We start from the raw sequence: 20393 nt of genomic DNA, 5'->3' as shown, positions 1-20393 counted from the left end.
CTCTAATAAAGCATGTATAAGATAGACAAGGACCTTTTAAAAAATCTATAATTTCTTAGGAAATAGTATGGGAAGCTATGTTTTGAACTTGGAATGGTACGTCTTCTTGTATACACAAAAGCCATAAAGAAAAATATGTACACATATGACTATACATCTAAATAAAAAAATACCATACAAGTAGCAGACTAGACAGAGTATTTGGAACATATGTAACAAATAAATCAACTTACATTTAAATGATAAAAGAATTCCTACTAATGGCAAGAAAAAAAAGTTAAGATAAAGTATATGAACAGAGTATTTTCAGAAGAGTGAAAGTACCTGATTGGTATATATTAAAAAGTGTTCAACCTCACTTGTAATCAGGAAAATGCAAATTAAAGAACTAATAGATATTTTTTAAATGTCACACTGGTGAGAAAGAAAAAGCATGATAGTCAAGTGTTAGCAAAGGATAGAGGAAATAAGAACTTTGAAAAAATGTGGTAGAGATGTAAATTGGAATAGCCATTCTGGATGACAATCTGTGGGTATTGATATTTGATTCCAATTCTTAGCGTATTCTCTATAGGAGCACACAGTGTGTATACAAGAAAATGCAAATGGGGATGTTCATAATAGCGCTCTTTGATGAGATGGTAAATTTTTTAAATTGAATGTGTTCACTTTGATTGGCTCACAATATTCAGTAGCTCCAAGGAGCATAAATCAGAGGCCAGACATCAGGTAATGAAAAGAAAACCCTATGTCTCCAGATGACAATTTCATCTTTTACTTACTGGAACACTTTTATAAATAAACCTAAATAAGATTAGTAGCTACACTATGAAATTAAAAAAGCAGGAGTTATGTTTTATTCCTAGCTATGTTATCATGGGCAAGTAATTCAAATTTTCCATCACTTAACTTCTTCAGTTGAGGGGTTTTACCTGAGCTCTAATCTTAAGCAACTGGAAACTCAAAGCATTATCCGATTTGATTTCTTGGCTTTTGAAAGAAAATACAAATGTCTACAACAGATGATATCTATCTTTGTATCTGAAGGTGTCATAGTGTTTCTCTAAAGTGTGTTTCCTCTTCGTTGATATTTTTGTTGTTATTCCTTTCCATTATTTCTTATTTTAACTTGATTGATATATTTCATCTGCACAGGGCTGCCAAACATAATAGGAAAACAAGGTGTGAGGAAAATAAATATCAGGTACAATATAATGATAGCTGAAATAGCTGTAAAACTTAAGACAAAATGTTGAAACCCAGAAAATAAGAGAATTTGTAAGGCAATATATTTTTATATCATTGGAATGATACAAAATGATAAAGATGAATATAAAAATACTTTCATCTATAAGTTTTATCAATCACTATAATACTTCCAAATTGGTAATAAACCTTCAACTAGTCATGATTTGTTTATTCCCCCATGTATTCAACAACTCTTGACTAAACTCATATCATGAACAAAACACAATGCCAGGCATGGTAGATTTCTCTCTTTAGGATGGGAGAGGGGAAGAAGAAAAAGAGTAATAATTTTATTCAACACTTAATTTATTCAACCAAATATTTGGGGGGATCTCTTATGTGCCAGGTACCACTCTGGGAGTTGTGAGCACAGCAGTGAATAAAACAAACCACTTTGCTTCATGGTGGTTATATTCTGTCTGGTACATCAAGAAATGTGAAATTGTTATATTAACAATTAAAATAATTTATATTTCTAATATGATTAGCATTGGAATCATATAATTATTTTATATATGGTCAAATTTTATTATGACTGCTATTATTTTTTTGCTTATTTTTTCCTCAGTATTTTATCTGCTTGAGGACAGTTACTCTCCCACCATGGGCCTAGTGAAGAACCTGGCACATAGTAGAAATTCAGTGAAGTTTGCTAAACAAGTAAAATATTCAGCCTCTATGCACTTCAGTATCTTCAGCTATAGAAATAGGGATAATAATAGTATTACTAATGTTGATATGGTTGTGAAGATTAACAAATACTATCTTTAGAAATCTTCATACGATGCCAGGAATAAGAAGCTCAATTTGTTAATATCATTTAAACATATATTTTAAAACATTATTGATGATGAACTCGAGGCAAGAGAAAATGTACATTTAGTATATCTTTTTATCTATCTCTCACATGTGCTCCAGAGAGGGAAAAAATACTGTGCCCACCCTCTCCCATCATTCTTAAAAATCTAAGTGTAGCTTTATTCCTGATGGTCAAATTTCTGTTTCATGTTTCCTTCTTTCTATGAGTAAATATATTTATATGATTTGTGCTAAATGCTTTTCTGCATAATGGGTAATTGTTTCTAAGGCTAATAATCATGCCAGCTATATTTTTTCTTTAATTAAAAATCTTTCTCCTATATATACAGTAGTGGAATTCTTTAGCTCTTCTCTTCTTGGAAACAAACCACATTTCAGGGGGGCGGAGGAACGTGTTACCCTCAGAATTCATACACGATAAGAAATTCATTCCACAAGTGGAGTAGGACCTTTAAAAGACCTTTATCTACCTCACAGAATAAATTTGATATGCCTTACAGACCATTATGCCAACTCTCCCTCACTGTGCATACAGATAGAACCATCTCTTAAAAGTGCTAACACTATAATTTCCATTCAGATGATGAAATTGTAATAAAAACAGTTTATTATGCTGCATTTGTATATGATTACATATTAGATTGTAGAAAGTTAACATTTATTTTTATTCTACTAATAATCATTTCTTCAAGATCTAATAAATCCAAGAAGCTTAAAAACATGTTTAAAAGATCCATTCCATAGGGCAGTATGCCCTGCTGTTGGTGCTGCTGAAACTGTATGAGAGCTCAGCTAAATACTTATATGTCCCTGTGTCACTTTTACACATTTTCTATATATTTTCCAGTGTATTTATTACTAACAATGTTTGGATACAGATCTTGACTCTTTTAAAATGCTATCTGATTCCAATTTATCTAATTTCTTATTCAGTTGTGTCTTTCTGACAAATAAATATTTTCAAGACTTAATAAATAAGAAAGAAATATTATAAGATTTACCCAAGTAGAATTCATATCCTCTGCCTATTAATTTAAGCGATTTGACAAGGGCTGTGAGGTACTTGAATTTGGTGAAATCAGACCTCTGATTAAATAATATGACTCTTTCTATGATGGGATCTACAAAGACAGTTTGTTGAATCACTATATTTTAGAGCTAAAAAGGGAGAGGAACCATCTTGTTTTGAGATGGTTTGATTTTTAGAGTTGAAAAAACTGATGCAATTAAGTAACACCTAAAATATTTTGCATAGTTAGGGGAAGACTTGAAATTTGGAACCCAGATGACTTTCCCCTAATTGAAATGGTCTTTATGCTGTTCCTTACCTGATCAAATTGTCTTATTTTTAATTTAGAGTAACATCGGACTTGTTAGAAGATATTTATGTGCCAAATATCTAAAAGTATTGGGCATCCAAAAAGTGGTTAAATTGAGAAAAATTACATAAGCTTACAGTCAGAGGAACGTTATATTACATTGTATGTGCATTAATATCAGTGAGAATTCAATACTGAGATCAAATGTACAACATGCTGTCAAATGTTTAATAATTCTTCAGTGTCTAATTAAGTCTAAGAAAGCTGCACTTATGAGTGAGTCATTGTAATTTCATATTAAGTACAATATAATTAACTGGTATAAATAGGATAACACTGAAGAGCCAATGACTTAAGCTGATTGTCTGAAATCAGGTTTCATGCTATCACAGCCTTTTAATATCAACTTAGGCTTCTGTATAAGGCAGAAAGAAAAGAGAAATGCTACACGGTGCCACATGAAGAAGAGCTGGGTATTCATGGGCCTTAAGTGATCAATATCTTTATCAGATCTGTGTAAATGTTGTGGGAAAGTACAATTAAAGAGCAAATACCTGGATCATCTGGCTAAGCCCAATTTCAGCTCCAGAAGCAGGTCATTTCACGGCGGGCACTTGTTAGGGAGCATCGGAAACAACTGTAGAAGGCAGATGCTTTCAAGACAATATACAGGTTATAATGCGGACTCTGGAGTCAAAGGACCTGGGTTCAAAATTCCATCCCAATACTGTCTGGTTGTTTGATCCTGTACAAGCCACTCGGCCTTTCTATGCACCAGGTTTCCCATTTGTGAATATTTCTTTGGTAGGGCTATTATGAGTGTTAAAATGAGGTGTACATGTAAAAAATACCTAGAGGAGTGCCTGGCTCATAGTAAGCATTCAATAAGTATTAAATTCTTATTCGTGGAAGAGCATTTTCCAAGTAGCAGTTAGACAAGGAAATTCCTCTTTAAAACCACAAAGATCTGTGCATTTACATTAGAGGCAAGTCCTTTAGAACTTTACTGATAATTCTAATTTGCACAGGTTCATGAAATATCAATTATGAACAAAATGCAAAAAACAAGAGTAGCTGAAACACAAATGTAAAATTCTATTTGAGGCAAAAAAAAAAAAAACCCCACAAAAGTCAACATATACTCTCTGAATGGAACCATGACCGTTTGAAAACAGAGTGGATATGTGTATTTTGTAATTAATTTATCAACAGTGATTTTAGAAAGCAACCCAATTGTTGTGAAGCATAGAGTGGAGCTATAAAAGCCAACAACATGAAACAGGAAGGCTGAAAGGAGGTCGAGACCAGGACCAGAGAAGCAGCACTAGCCGCTTCTGGGAAGGGTTCACTATTTCTCAGGGAGGAGGGGATTACAGAACTAAAAGCAGTAGAACTATGTGCATGTATTTATTGTTTTCCAGACAGCATTTATGGAGACATTAACTATTGGTAAAAATATATAATTTATTTTACGGAGCAAAGGAAACTCTTCTCAGTTCACTGTCTTTATAAAATAAAAATTGAGGAACTTCCCTGGTGGCACAGTGGTTAAGAATCCACCTGCCAATGCAGGGGACATATGTTGGAGCCCTGGTCTGGGAAGATCCCACATGCCGCAGAGCAGCTAAGCCTGTGCGCCACAACTGCTGAGCCTATACTCCAAGCCACAACTACTGAAGCCCGCGGGCCACAACTACTGAAGCCTGCGCGCCTAGGGCCCGTGTTCCACAACGAGAGAAGCCACTGCAATGAGAAGCCCGCGCACCGCAACGAAGAGTAGACCCCGCTCGTCGCAAGTAGAGAAAGTCCGTACACAGCAATGAAGACCCAATGCAGCCAAAAATAAATGAATAAAAATAAATAAATCTAAAAATTGAAAGAACCTCTTCAGATACTGAATAGGGAAGCTTTCTTACTATTTCCTTCCCAAGGTATGCAGTAACTCTTTTGGTATCCCAAGTGGGTAGATTCTTGGACTTGTTGTCACAGAATACTTCCTGGAAAGGGACCAGTCCTGTTTGGGTTAATCAGCCCTTTCCACTGTCTTCTGAATAACTCTTACGGGAATCCTTTGTAGAAAAAAGTTCCTGACCTGAAAACACAAAAATACCCAAACTACATTAAAGGGCATTTCTTTTTTTTTTTTTTTTTTTAAAAGCTCTTGGACTGTCAGACGGGAAGTCATGCCCTTGAATCCCTTAAGGTGGTAGATTTTTTTTTGTTATTTATTTATTTATTTATTTATTTTTGGCTGTGTTGGGTCTTCGTTTCTGTGCGAGGGCTTTCTCCAGTTGCGGCGAGCGGAGGCCACTCCTCATCGCGGTGCGCAGGCCTCTCACTATCACGGCCTCTCTTGTTGCGGAGCACAGGCTCCAGACGCGTAGGCTCAGCAGTTGTGGCTCACGGGCCTAGTCGCTCCGCGGCATGTGGGATCTTCCCAGACCAGGGCTTGAACCCGTGTCCCCTGCATTGGCAGGCAGACTCTCAACCACTGCGCCACCAGGGAAGCCCTAAAGGGCATTTCTTAAAATGTCTCCCCTGCTTTCAAATGTAATTAGGCTCATAGTTAACAAGTGTAAATATATCTCCCAGGGATATATGTAAATATATTTTGTACATGTATATATGTAAATATATTTCCTAAGGAAAACTTGATTTCCCTTCCATGGGCATCTCTTTCAGAGCTTTTGCTCAAAGATATTCCCAGACAGTGGAGGATCATACTTTGGTCAAGGATATTTCAGTAGCTGAGATACAGTTTGGAATAACTAAACCTTTAAACAAGCTTCTAGGTTTCCTAAGTTTTTTTAATCACGTGTAGCATCTCCGAACAGAAACAGCCAGAGTTCACTAAATGAGGTTGTTTACTGACAATTATGCAACTGGGGTTTAATATCCTGTCTGAAATTCTAAGGTAGAGTCTTCGCCTTCTGATAGAGTTACATATTATAACAATATCCAGAGAATTCTTTAAGTAACTCAGAAATTTGGGGGAGGGACAACATAGCAGATAAGATTGACTGAACCCTGGAATGAAATCTGTGTTCCTTTTAGTATACAATAAATTATATATGTATTATATATATTGCATGCATGTGTGTGCATGTTTATACATATATACATACGCATGTGTGTATATATTGTACACATATATAAAAACTAGAGAAATAAATTTTATTTCTGATACGATATGGATTCCTTATCTTTCAAACTTAACCTAATTCTTACCTATGATAATGTTCTTCCATATGTATCAAGGATTATTTTCTGTATTCACAGTCGTTAATATTTGTAAAATTATCTCAGTCCCTTCTGTTGCCATTGTTGACAAATTACTTATGGCACCCATTCTTTTACAGGTTGATTTCTATGGTAGTTTATTCCTTCCCATCTGTACTGGATTATGTCTGTTGTGTTCATTTAATGCTTCAGGAGTGGTGTTTCTTTTTTTCTACAGTTAGGAGAAAAGGTGATCTGTTTTATATCTGTATTACGTCTCTCATCTACAGTGTTCTCTCTACCATACTGAGGCATGGGGAGGATTATTTTGTACTCTCTTGGGCTGAAAAGTAACTTTCTTTTTGAGATGGAAGTTGAAAACTGATTCCTCCTTTGTGCCGCACTATGACACTCCTGTGTGATGCTGTTAAACACTCTCCTTGGTTGCTGGAGCTCAGAGGACAGCCTTTTGACCATCCCATGCCTACTGTTGGGTGGAATAGACATTCACAGACATTACCCCATTTTATCCCCACAAGAGGTATGCACAGCAAGAAATGCATTCAGCTAGATTAAATCAGTTGCCTGAGGTCACATATCTAGTAAATTGCAGAGCCAGGACTCAAAAAAGGTCCTTTGACTTTAAATCCCTTGGTCCTTCCATTATACCATATTGCTCTTTATTGAGTTAGTAATTCACCATGATACATGCATTGTCGTAGAAATAAAATGGAGAATAGTTGTTTACATGTTTTGTTTTTGAAAATAAAGATGGCCTACTTTGTCTGATGCTGATTAAAAACCAACAAAATTTTACAAACTGTAGACACTCAGCTGCTTAACTCCGTCTGATCAGTTCCTTAATATAGCATAGTGGAATGCTTTAAATATCTTTATCTTGAACAAACAGAATTATTTAGACTATATGGCAAGGTAATAGTGTAGGGGGTGCAGCAGGGTTGAAAGTGTTAGTGTTTTTAAAATGCTTTAATTATCAATTTAAAAACACTTTAAAAATAAAAATGGCATCGCTAATTTATGATTTATAGTTCAGTAAACTTTTAAAATTTATTTTATTGAACTGAAATACCCTTCTATCCTCCTCTTGTAAATAAAGTTTATAATAAAGTCCTTTGAATAAAATGTTACTCAGGAGGAGAATCAACTATTCTTTAAATTGATCATTGTTTTTCTGCTTTGTAGAAAACACCATTGCTGCTGAATAGGCAGATGGAACCTGACTTTTACTTCTAATTAATTTTTGTATATTTGTTACAGTTTAGTATTTTTATTGAAACAATATACATGATCAAGTAGCAGACCCCGAGATCATAACTCTTAACAACTGACTACAAAATGCAGGCCTACAAAATGCAGAATTCCTACCTCTTCCTATAGAAAGCCATTTTTTCCTTCTCTTTCCCTCTCTCCCTCTCCTTAAGTCTCCCCCTTTTCTTCCTCCTTCCTCTCGCCTTCCAGTCTCATTTTCCTTCCTTTCTTCCTTCCCTTCTTTTTTACCAAAAGTTGTATTCATTAGGATCTCTCCGTTAACAAACCCATCTTGCTTTGTGCACTCTCCCGTCTACCACACACACTAGTGAGAACCTGTATTTCCAGAGAGCAGGGCTAATACATTACCTCAGTGGACCATCTAAGCACTTCGTAGCTCTAGCATTCTGGTGGGAAAGTATTTAATATTTGAGCTGTGACTGAGGTTACTGTGTTAGATGTCGGTGCTGCCCTTCACCATGCAACGTGCAGCCCAAGGCTCCTTGCCGAGTTCCCGAGTTCCCGTCTATGAAAGCCAATAGGATACATTGTGGGAAACACTTTCAGAGAACATTTTCAATTGGGAATAATGTGATAAAGCCTCTTTTTCTCCTTGTGCTATTTCTAATTAGAAACACCAGAGAAAGAATGTTTCTTATCCTGTTCTCTCTCTGTTCAAGTGTGTGCCTAGGGCCAAGAGAGCAGCTGAAAATAAAGGAGAGGCTCGGAGTTCAGAGTGACTGGCAAAGCAGGTCCCTTTCATACCTCCAGTTTGATTAGATCTTTCAAAATATTTGGACCCAACTCCAAGTGAAGACAAATACTGCATCTTGGAAATATCATACTGACATCCCTGATAAAGCTATTTCAAGTCATTAGGAAATTCTGCGTTGTATTCTCTAATCAGAGTGAATTCTGAATTTCAAGTTTGAATGAGGATTATGGAGAACTATGATGCCTTTTCCCCGCTTTTGCTCGGTACACTTTCTGTTTTGGCGTTCTTCATATTGCCATTTTATGAAGAAAGATAATCCTTTTCACATCCCAAAGGCTCTATTCTTCTTTCTGCTACATGAAAATGACAATGTTGCTTATAAAAGTCTTCTGTTTGAAAGCTCAGATGATAGTCGAAATTCACTTTTTTTGTTTCTGGTAAAATTGTTTCCACTTTCTCTGATGGGCTATTTTTACAAGCAGGTGCTGAATTGTCCCTCCTTTCTCCCTATCCTGACTAGATCACACTGGGCAGTACCTACATGTAGGCTTTGCCTCTTATGCTCAAGTATTTTATGCTAGCACAAATCAAAAAGTATGACAAATTGCAGAGAGCAATTTGGCATTGTTGTTCCAAACTTAGAACATCCTGCCAATGATATAGCACTTATAGCCTCCTGCTGGCTGACCAGCTATGCATGATTTCCTTGCGATTTGCTGCCATGATGTTGTGTACTGATGGAGAATAAGATATACTGATTGGAGGTAGGCCAACTGTTTCATTAGACATATAAATGGCCACACTGAGCTTTGGGACAGATCTATGTATTAGTCATTATAATCATCACCAGCTTCAAGAAAGAAAAAAAAAGACAAATTCTTGCTTTTCTTGCATTGCAGTGACAGGGTCCCCTTCGTCTGAGATCCCATAGGTTTTATTCAAACATTATTTGATTCATTCCTGTAATACTCTCTCAAGGTCAAGGGTAAGCATTGCCAACTTTATTTTACAAGACATGGGTTTTTGGCAACGAAGAGGTTTGGCACACAGAGGGATTATGCCAGGTCCTGTTAGAAACATAGCTGGGGATGTCTCAATGCGGACAATGTTATTCTGTCATTAAAACCTTTCGCCAGGAATGTATGCAGGTTTTAATGACTGATATGGATGAAACTATGACTTTATATCAAATGAACAAATACATACTCTTTGCCTATTATGTACAAGGTTCTGTACTAAATCATGTTCTGATGATTTTATTTCCAAGCATAGGAGGAGGCTAGCATTTTACTGTTTGCGTTTGCTGTTAAGCATTTTCTCTGTATGGCTTTATTTGAGCAATGATTTCATAGCTTGTGTTTTTCCTCCCTTTGGGATCATTGACAGTATTTCATTTAGGTTTCTTAAACAAAAATGGTATTTTAAAGAAAATATAGTTTTTATACATTAGTGAAGCTATTCATATCTTACTTGTTTTCAGTTTTCTTCCAATAATTGAAAATAAGTAAAGCCTGTTGGGATTCAAGGAAAACATAAATCGTGAGACAGTATTCCCCTACACAGTTTTTTGTTTTGTTTTTTTTAATATATATGTTTACCTACTTTTGGTTTTTTTTCTTTTTTTTTATTAATTAATTGTTTATTTATTTATTTTTGGCTGTGTTGGGTCTTCGTTTCTGTGCGAGGGCTTTCTCTAGTTGTGGCAAGCAGGGGCCACTCTTCATCGTGGTGCGCGGGCCTCTCACTATCACGGCCTCTCTTGTTGCGGAGCACAGGCTCCAGACGTGCAGGCTCAGTAGTTGTGGCTCACGGGCCCAGTTGCTCCGTGGCGTGTGGGATCTTCCCAGACCAGGGCTCGAACCCGTGTCCCCTGCATCGGCAGGCAGATTCTCAACCACTGCGCCACCAGGGAAGCCCCCCTACACAGTTTTTTTAAAAAAACATTTTATTTTGAATTAATTTTAGATTAAAAAGAGTTATAAACATAGTACAGAGAGTTCCTGTTTACCCATCACCCAGCTTCCCCTAATGTTAACACCTTACCCAACATTTATCAAGACTAATAACGTAACATAGGTACAGCACTATTAATTCAATCATAGACTTATTTGGATTTCACCAGTTTTTCTATTCCAGGATCAAATCCAAGATTCTACATTGCATTTGCCATGTCTCCTACTCTCCTACAATCTTTGACACTCTCATTCTTTCCTTATTTTTCATGACTTTGATATTTTTGAAGCATTTACAGCCTTTATGAACCTGGAAAATAACACAGTTTATATCTGTGTGATAAATGATGAAATATAGTTATTTTCATAACAGACTTTTTGTTTAAACTCTTTTCCCGTCTCATCAATTCTTATATTCATCTTCAACTCTATTTGATTCACTTTTATTGTAATAAGTGCGTAAGAAAAATGTTAAGATTAAAAGAAAGGCCAAAATTACACATAGTCGTGGAATTTTTATACTAGACTTTAGCTTCCAAGATCCCCCTTTAAAAGAGGAAATGGACCCAAGAGAAGTGACTTGCCCTAGTTACCATGGGTATTTAGTGACAGAGCAGGACTAATTATGGTACCATCTTTATTAATACATTACTTCATAACTAACAAATTGCCCACATAAATATGATTTCCCTTGGTTTTCACAAAAATTCTTTGTTCCTGGAACATACTAGGTGAGCATCTGTCTCAGAGATTTCACTCCAGCTGTTTTCTTTCTAGAATGCTCTTCCCATAGATATCTCTTGGCTAATTTTCTCACCAGTTTAAAATACTTGATCCAGTCTCAGATTCTCCTTGACACTTACCCCAACGATGTGCTTGTGTTCAAGCTGTACAGCTCCCACCCATAGCACTCCCAACCTCTATTTCCCTGATTGAATTTTTATGAGGGTATTTCACCTTCTAGGATACTATATGCCTTTCTTATTTATTAAGTTTGGTATCATATTGTCTGTTTACCTGTCTAGTAAGCTCCAAGAAGTCATAGTTCTTTGTGCATTGATGAATTCAAAGCAACTAGTACAGTGCCAGACATGTAGTAGATGCTCAATAAATATTTTTTATATAATAAATGAAGACATGATATAAGGATAATCAATATATTATAAATTATGTCCAGAGAGTGTAGAGCTTTGCCCACTGTCATACAGCCTGGAATTGGTATATTTTGGAAGAGAATCATTCTTTTCGCTTTAAAATACAGAATGCAGATTGGTCAGTCTCTCTGTAGAACCCAAGAGCAATCAACAGGTGTTAGCATAGATGCTCTCCAGGAAAACAAACTGGGACGTAGGGAAGCATATTGTTTTCCTTTCTAAAATCCATGAATAATGTTCTTACCTTTCTTATGTGAGTGCTGATATGTCAGTATCTACACTCTGCTTCCTTCTATGTACTTATATATCCTCTTTAAAGAGAAAATACATGCTTAAACCACACACACACGCACATGCCTACACAGATATTTTTTAAAAACTGAGTGAACACATTCTATGAACATCTCTGTAAAGTAACAAAAGCTTGAATGAAATAATGATAGTAGCAATCATTTCTTGAATATGTAGTATTAATGAGATCATATTGGACATTTTACATATATTATCTAATTTAATGTGTCATACAGTCCATAAATATGGTCAGATAAATACCCTGCTGCTTACAGAGAGTAAATAGCTTGCCCAAGTTCACCCCGGAAGTGACAGAGCCAAGATGCAACCCTTAGTCTATCGGGGTGAGAAGCCCACATTAGAGACAATCTATCTTCTCCCTCCTATTTATGCTTGTTTGTCTGTCAAAGGAATCAAACCAATAACAATTCCAATGACAGTCTCTGCACAACATTTGAACATTTTCAAAGGGCTTCTCACATTACAATTCAATTTAATTGTCTCAATAATCCTAGATAGTTCATATATTATCACAGTTTACAAGTTTAAAAAAAGATTTATAAAGTGGTTATGAGTTGATAATTTATTCAGTAAACTTTTTTGAGTGCTTACTCTATGATAGATTTGCAACTGTTTGAGCCCAAACACTTTCAGCATGAAAGATTTGCCTCACAGGATTTGTTTTCTCTTAGTACAATTTTGGTTCACCAGGTTCTACTTTTTCTTCACTTCTTGTGAATATCATTTTAAGAGAGTAGAGTCCATTCTAATTCAAATACTTAGGTATCTGATACACTAGGGAAATAAGGGTGTTTCATAAACTAACACATCATCACCTGGATGAGACATATTTTCACTCCTTACCTAGATTCAGAAAAGACAGAGACTTCCAGGGATTTTCTTGATAGTTCATACCTTCCTTGAACAGGAGGATGTCCAGACAGCTCTCAGTGGGCGACTCTAGGCTTATTTGAATTCATCTAGTTCTTGTCTAGACTCCCTCAGTAGACGTGGCCATCATAGCACTCATTGAATTAAAATGATAGGCACCCTAAATCACAATCAGAGCCAGAGGGAATGGGAAGGCCATGATATCAGACTAAGTTATGACATTTAGGTTATTTTGTATTAGGCTGAACTCTTAACCAACCTCTGAGCAACTAAAGTACTCACCTGAGACACTTGTCTGTAATCTGATATCGCTTTTGAAGAAAGTAATGAGACACTTGAAAATAAATATGTTTTTAATCATGGTCGAGGAAGTTAGGTGATCAATGAATGGGAGTAAACACAACTTGATGTAACATCTTAGATATATACTTTCAATACTATATTTATATAAAATAATTAGCAATTAAAGTAACCCTCTATTAGTAGAGAAATAGCATAAGAAACAAGAGCAAAGTAAATAATAACATATGTACTATTGGCTACTTTATGTCCTATAAATGTACAGGGTATTCCATAGCCATTTCAGATTCCACTGAACACTTATTGAGCACCTACTATAGGACAGGCACTGTGGTAAGTGCTGGAGATACAAAGATAAATAAGGCATGATACCCGAACAATACAGTCTGGTATTAGAAATATGTATAAACATATAATGTCTCTACAGTGTGGTGGGAAATATAATAAAAATATACACAGGGATCTTTAGAAGCAAATAATCTGGGAGATTATGGAAGCTTTTCTGGGTGAAATGGTCTGAGTTAATTATTTCAGACCCACACACATTTTCCCTGCCTCTATCTTTCCCAGTTCCTCGTAGCTGGATCCACTGATGCTCTTCTCTATTTCCGTTATCTCTGAGTTATTGGTATCATATTAACTACATTAGGAGTACTTAAATTGTTCCACCTTATTCCCTGGCATGCTCTTTAAGGCTAAAGCCAACGATACAGAGTTTGACATTATGTCTCCCTCCACGTAGACTACATAAGCAAGAAGCCTGTGGCTCCCTCTTGCATTGGGATAAAGTATCCGCATCCTAAATCTTGAATTCTTCTATTGAAATGCCCCGACTTGGATAACTGGAAGCCAGAACCCATTTCTTGTCTCTAAGAGACCTTGGTGTAGCCTGCTTTACCAAAGATGTGTGGTGAAAAGGGAAAGAGAATCAGATTTACATAGAGACAGATATGGATAGGAGGTCTGTCTTTGCCGTCTACTGTCATTCTTTCATTCAGAGATAATTTGTGGAGATCTCAGTAGATTCCAGTTGCTTTGTCAGGAATTGTGAATATTATTATAAAAAGGAGAAAGTCCTTGACCCTGAGATTTTATGTTCTAGAAGTGGGGCAATGGAAAGTAATATCAATAATAATAATATCAATGACAATGATAGTGTATTAGTTTGCTAGGGCTGCCATAACAAAGTGCCACAGACTGGGTGGCTTAAACAACAGGAATTTATTTCACTGTTTTGGAGGCAAAAGCCCAGGCAGCATTGGTTTCTTCTGAAGGCCTCACTCCTTGGCTTGTAAGTAGTCCGGTGTCTTCTCATGGTCTCATTCCTGTGTATATCTGTGTCCTAATTTCCTCTTATTATAAGGACACCAGTCATATTAATTTAGGGCCCACCCATATGATCTCATTTTACTTTAGTTACTGCTTTAAAAACCCTATCTCAAATATTGTCACATTCTGATGTACTGGGGTTTAGGACTTCAACATGTGAGTTTTGTGGGGGACATAGTTCAGCCCATAATAGAGAGTAAGAGATGGTGCTGAAGGCAAATTTAGAGTGATATTATAAAGACGTGGTGTGGATTGGCGGGGCGATTCAAATAGCATGGTCAGAGGAGTCCTCTCTGAGGAGATGAGAGTTAAGACCCAAAGCTAGGAATGAACCTGTTGTGTTCTTATCTAAGGGAAGGGTGTGCCAGGCAGAGGAAACTGTAAAGCCCATGAGAGAGAGCACTTACAGTGTTTGGGGACCTGAGAATGATAGTCAGAAAGTCAGGTAGTGTTAGGAACATGGTGAATCAGGAACAGAATCCTATGAAAATGAGGTCTGTAAGTTGGGTAAGTTTCTAAATTTTACTGTTTGCATTTCTATAGGTATAAAATGCATACAATAGAACCAACCACAGGGAATTGTTGAAAGAGTTAAACTATATAATAATGAACAGTCCTAGCATCTAATTGATGCTCTATTTTAAAAAAGGACTTAAAAAAGAAGCAGCGTTTTCTTTTTTTCACACATCATCCATTACGTTTGAAATTACACTCCAGGACATTCACTACTATAACTAATTCTGACCTAACTCTGGCAAAATGGAGGTGGTTTAGTCACACGTTTTCTATCACCTGACCAGCCTCAATCACTTTACAGCTGCCATCAAAATCTGACAAGCCCATGATCACTGCTCTAAAATACCTTCATTAAAAATATCCTTATCAAATATACTGTCAAAAAATCAGGATTTGATTTGCTGTGTAGTTAACCTCCAATTAGTTTTGGAAAATAAAGTACATTATAATCACTCTTCAACTATTAAAACAATTTGAAATTTGGTAAATTTATACTTGTATAAAACAATGCAAGTGTCTTTTTAGATAATTATATCTAATCAATTGTAATACAATCTATTTTAAATCCACTAAGATATATTTCAAAATATCAAATATGCTGTTAACTCACTTATGTCACATGTATTAGGAAGTAAGATACAGGATGTAACATTCTCTGCAAATTGAAAGTTTATTAACGAGGGTGATAAATTAATGATGTTTTAGAAGATGTAATTTTTGTTTCAAAAGAGAGGGTAGACAGGTTAAACTGGATTCAGATATTTCTTTCTTACAAACTGTGATACCTCAAATTACCCTTTATTTCATTCAATTATGACACTTTTTTATTCTAGTGGTGCTTTTCCTTTCTGAAGCAGACTTTAAGGGAACATTCTACACCACACTCAATTGTCAGCATTGCCCCTGGGTTGTTCAGATAAGAGTGATACTCTGAAACATGTTTTGGACTTTCCATGAAAACATAAGATATCTGCAGTGTCATCCACATTGATTTTGTAGTTCTCTGAGAAAGGTTTCTACATACAGAGTCAGCATTTCTGAAGCATTTCTTCCTTTCTACAAAATATTGTCCAGGTTTCCAAAAAAGTTCCTTCCAAAAAGTGTATTGAAGATTTTGTTATATTTTTAAAATCACAGTGACTTGTAAAAAACAGATTTTTAATAAATTTTGGTTGGATTAATGAATACATCTCAGAATGTCCCATAATGTGATTTGCGGTGTTATTGTAAAAATGATTTGCAACTAATTTTGAGTTATTTGCTAATGAAAGAATTTTAGAGATTCAGTAATAAAGTAGGACAGGTAATTATAGTAACTATGACTTAAATTTAACTTTAAATTCACTTTGTGAATTTTTACCCCTATTATGTGCACATTCCTCATCCAGTTTTTTTAAGGCTCTAGGTTACATCTAGACCTAGGCCAGAGATGGAAAATTAGATTTTGTCTTGAGTACCATGTTAACCATTGGGTGGTGCCCTTCTGAAGCCCAAATATTAGGAGGAATATGAGGTTATGCCCAAGCTCATTAGGGCTATGATGATTAGTTCTGTCTGCCTTGGAGGTTGGAAGGAAGTATTAACATGGCATTCCCCACTCCTGAATTCAGGAATATTTTGTAGCAGATTAAATTTTTCATATTCTACAATTGTTTTACCCTTTGGTGGCACGTCTCCTCTATCACCCAGCACTCTTACATTCACACTCCCTATTTTCTTTTCAAATTTTGCTCTCAGGAAGGAATAAAAAACTCATTAGTGATACCAATAACAATAATCCTTCTCATTTTGAACATACATTTTCTATCAGGCACTGTGCAAGATGCTTTGCATGCATTCATGAAAAGTAAAATGATTATGGAATAGGAATTATTCCTAATTTATAGAAAAAGCTTAGGTAATTGCATAATCTCAGGCAATACATGCCCAGTTCAGAATTCAAGCCCAAGTCTTTCTGACTCCAAAGCCTGTGATCATAACTATTACACTTACCAAGAGAGTTTAATGACGTTGAACCTCAGGACACATGAATATCAATACGGATCAAGGCTATCAGTAGAGAGGTCAATACGAATGACGAGATCTCACTTATTTTCTGGTAAATGAACAGTTATGTTTTGTACAATTTTTGACATTTCTCCAAAGCCAACCCATACAGAATGGTAGAACTTGGTTAATAGAGTCAAAGGGCTTCGTACATGGAGATACCTTAGGACCCATCCTTTACAACATCCTAATTTTTTAGATGAGGTGATAGCACTTGGAAAGGGATACAATGACTTTCCCTGATTCATGAAGACAATTAAAGAATGAAATAAGACTAGTACCCAGGTAGTCTGATTCTAGATCCTGGATACTTGCTATCACCTCAGTTTACTTTTCCTGAGCAGATGTCAAGTAATTCCAGAAAGGAATCCCATGATCAGGGCAGAAGAAAGAACCTAGTATTAAAATTATTCCATGGGTTAAATAAAGAAAAAATAAGACAAGACAAAACAAGACTAAGTAGCTTAAAAAGAAGAAAAAAAAAAACCTGCCTGGAGTATTAGCAAATGAAAAAATTTCTTACAGTACTCACCATCTAAAATTACAGCATCTTTATTGTATAGAGTTTTAGTACTTACTCATTGGACAACAGATAACATTTTAAAGAAAGAAACAATATAAATTATATCCCTCTTCTCAAGAATAGACCTAATATAATTGCTTCAGGTGTCTTCACTTTGCGTAGCGGATATCCTAAAAGTTGATTGTGATATGATTTGAGATTGCTGGATGTTTTGTACGGAAATTGTTTCAAACAAAACCAGAGAGGAGTCACCCTGGCCACTGAAAGTCCTGGGAATGTGACAACAGCACTCCTGCTACTGTTGGAGAGAGTCCCCTGTAGTCTTGAGATATTATAGTAGCTTGTGATTCATGAATTAGGGACTCAGGTTTTAGGAGCAGAGACAACACCAAGGGCCCCATGATGCCTGGTGACATTTGAAGGAATCTGATTCTTAGGATTCTCATTCTAATTGAGACTTCTCATTCTAATTGTCAAAAGGAAGCCGAATTGCTGAATTACTCTCTTGCTAGTACAGAGAAAAGAACACCACAGTGTATCATGGAACTCCATCGGGTTAGAAGGTTTTATGTGTAGCATATTTTAATGCCAGGTTTAATCCTGGATTTAAAAATAAAACTCATAAAAATACAGTGATTTCATTTACCATCTTCTTCTCTCTTTTAAACCTACTACCCATAGGTGTACGACTTAATCTTTGGAAATGGCTGGTCACAGGATTGAGGTTTTTTACTTAAAATAGTATGTGTGTGGGGTTGGGAGAGGTGTGTTTTGACTGGCTAAAGGTAACAGGCACTCATATAATTAAATTATCAGCAGTTAGGAGAAGATGAACCAATCATAGATCTTTAGTCTTCAAATATCTTTTCAAGTCAGAAACTGTAAACAATGAGAAAATTTTCACTTCTCACATAATCATAGAATCAGGAGTTTTCTCTTGGAGTTAACAAAACAATTACTTCCAGTTTTAGTCAAGAACTATAAATCTTAAGAGGTGAAACGTCAAGTTGGTGAGAAAAGGCATCCTCTCAGGTGGAAAATTCTCTATATTAAGTTAATGTTCAGTGATATTTAGGTATCCATTTTGATAAATCTGTAGAGGCCATGTCTCCCTGAGAAATTAAGTGTTAAGTGAATAGAAGAAAACAATTATAAATACAATTGAGATTTTTTTCAGAAGATGAAACAAAATTAATATGTTTAGCAATATCTATGAAACATGATAATGTTAAAGCATATTGTATTGTGATTTCTCAATTAGTATTTTAAAAATTATTGTAGCATGCAATAAACTTCTAAATTAATGAATTTTCAAAAGAAGGTAAAAGATCAGTTTGAAAATCAGGAAAATTATTGTCATTAATCTCAGCTTCTGAAAGGCAAAGAATCTAGCTTACCTTACCTTTCAGGTAATTTTGAGGCTGCATCTTTTCCTAATGAGTCTTAATAGTAATATTATGGAAATTAAAAAAATAATTAATGCACTAACTGATTATAGGTTTACAGATTAAACATTTTCTTGCCATGAAATCCTGATTTGATGACTGAAATAACAGAAGAATTCATGTAGTTTCTAAATCCTACAATAGAAGTATTTTCACTTCAGGCATTTTAGTACATAAAATATTTTCATAAGCAGCAAATTACAAAGTAAGAGACAGAAAATATTTGATAGCTTATAAAAACCATCCCTGGACCTAACCAGCTAGCTATCTCTGAAGCTGTCTCTTCTTTTGTATCCAGGAAAGGTTTACAGACAAATTGTCAGTTGTCGGAAGGTTAGACATGAGTTTATTTTGTTGCTTTTTTGCCATTAGTAACGAAGAAAGTCTTGCCTCATTGACAGCTATTCACTGACATGTTTAAAGATGCAAATGGATCTTTTAGGCTCTTCCTTAAAATAAGAATGAAGTAAAAATAGGATTCTATGTTTATCAAATGCCTTGAATGCACAATGGTGTAATTTCATTGAATCATTCTGAGGACAGTATATTCTGCCTTATTTGCCATGGTTAATATAGATTTCCTCTCTCAATCTTATACCCAAATGATGCTCATTTATCACAGTGGTACTTGTATACATACATAATAACTAAGCCTCTGTATGGTACAAAGAATTTAATTCTAGTGTAAAAAGTCCAACAGCAAATAGCAGAAACTTTCTTAAGGGATTTCAAGACATGGTTAAAAAGTGAGGAAATGGTATTGGGATTTTGTTAGCTGATAGGAAAAGAAATCTTTCAGCTATCACCAGTGATGTCAGAAAGATATTTCTGTGAACAGGGAACACAGCAGGATTTACTTACAGGTTGTCAGGGACAGGGATGGTTGAAGCTCTTCCCTGTGGTATTCATTCATTTCTTTTTTTTTTTTTAAACATCTTTATTGAAGTATAATTGCCTTACAATGGTGTGTTAGCTTCTGCTTTATAACAAAGTGAATCAGTTATACATATACAATATGTTCCCATTTCTCTACCCTCTTGCATCTCCCTCCCTCCCACCCTCCCCATCCCACCCCTCTAGGTGGTCACAAAGCACCGAGCTGATCTCCCTGTGCTATGCGGCTGCTTCCCACTAGCTATCTATTTTACATTTGGTAGTGTATATATGTCCATGACACTCTCTTACCCTGTCACATCTCACCCCACCCCCTCCCCATATCCTCACGTCGATTCTCTAGTAGGTCTGTGTCTTTATTCCCGGCTTGCCACTAGGTTCTTCATGGCCTTTTTTTTTTATTCCTTAGATTCCGTATATATGTGTTAGCATACTGTATTTGTTTTTCTCTTTCTGACTTACT

This window comes from Eschrichtius robustus, chromosome 8, assembly GCF_028021215.1.
Source record: "Eschrichtius robustus isolate mEscRob2 chromosome 8, mEscRob2.pri, whole genome shotgun sequence".
Classification (NCBI taxonomy): Eukaryota; Metazoa; Chordata; class Mammalia; order Artiodactyla; family Eschrichtiidae; genus Eschrichtius; species Eschrichtius robustus.
The sequence above is the reverse complement of the archived record's forward strand: the minus strand, read 5'-3'. Positions refer to the sequence as shown.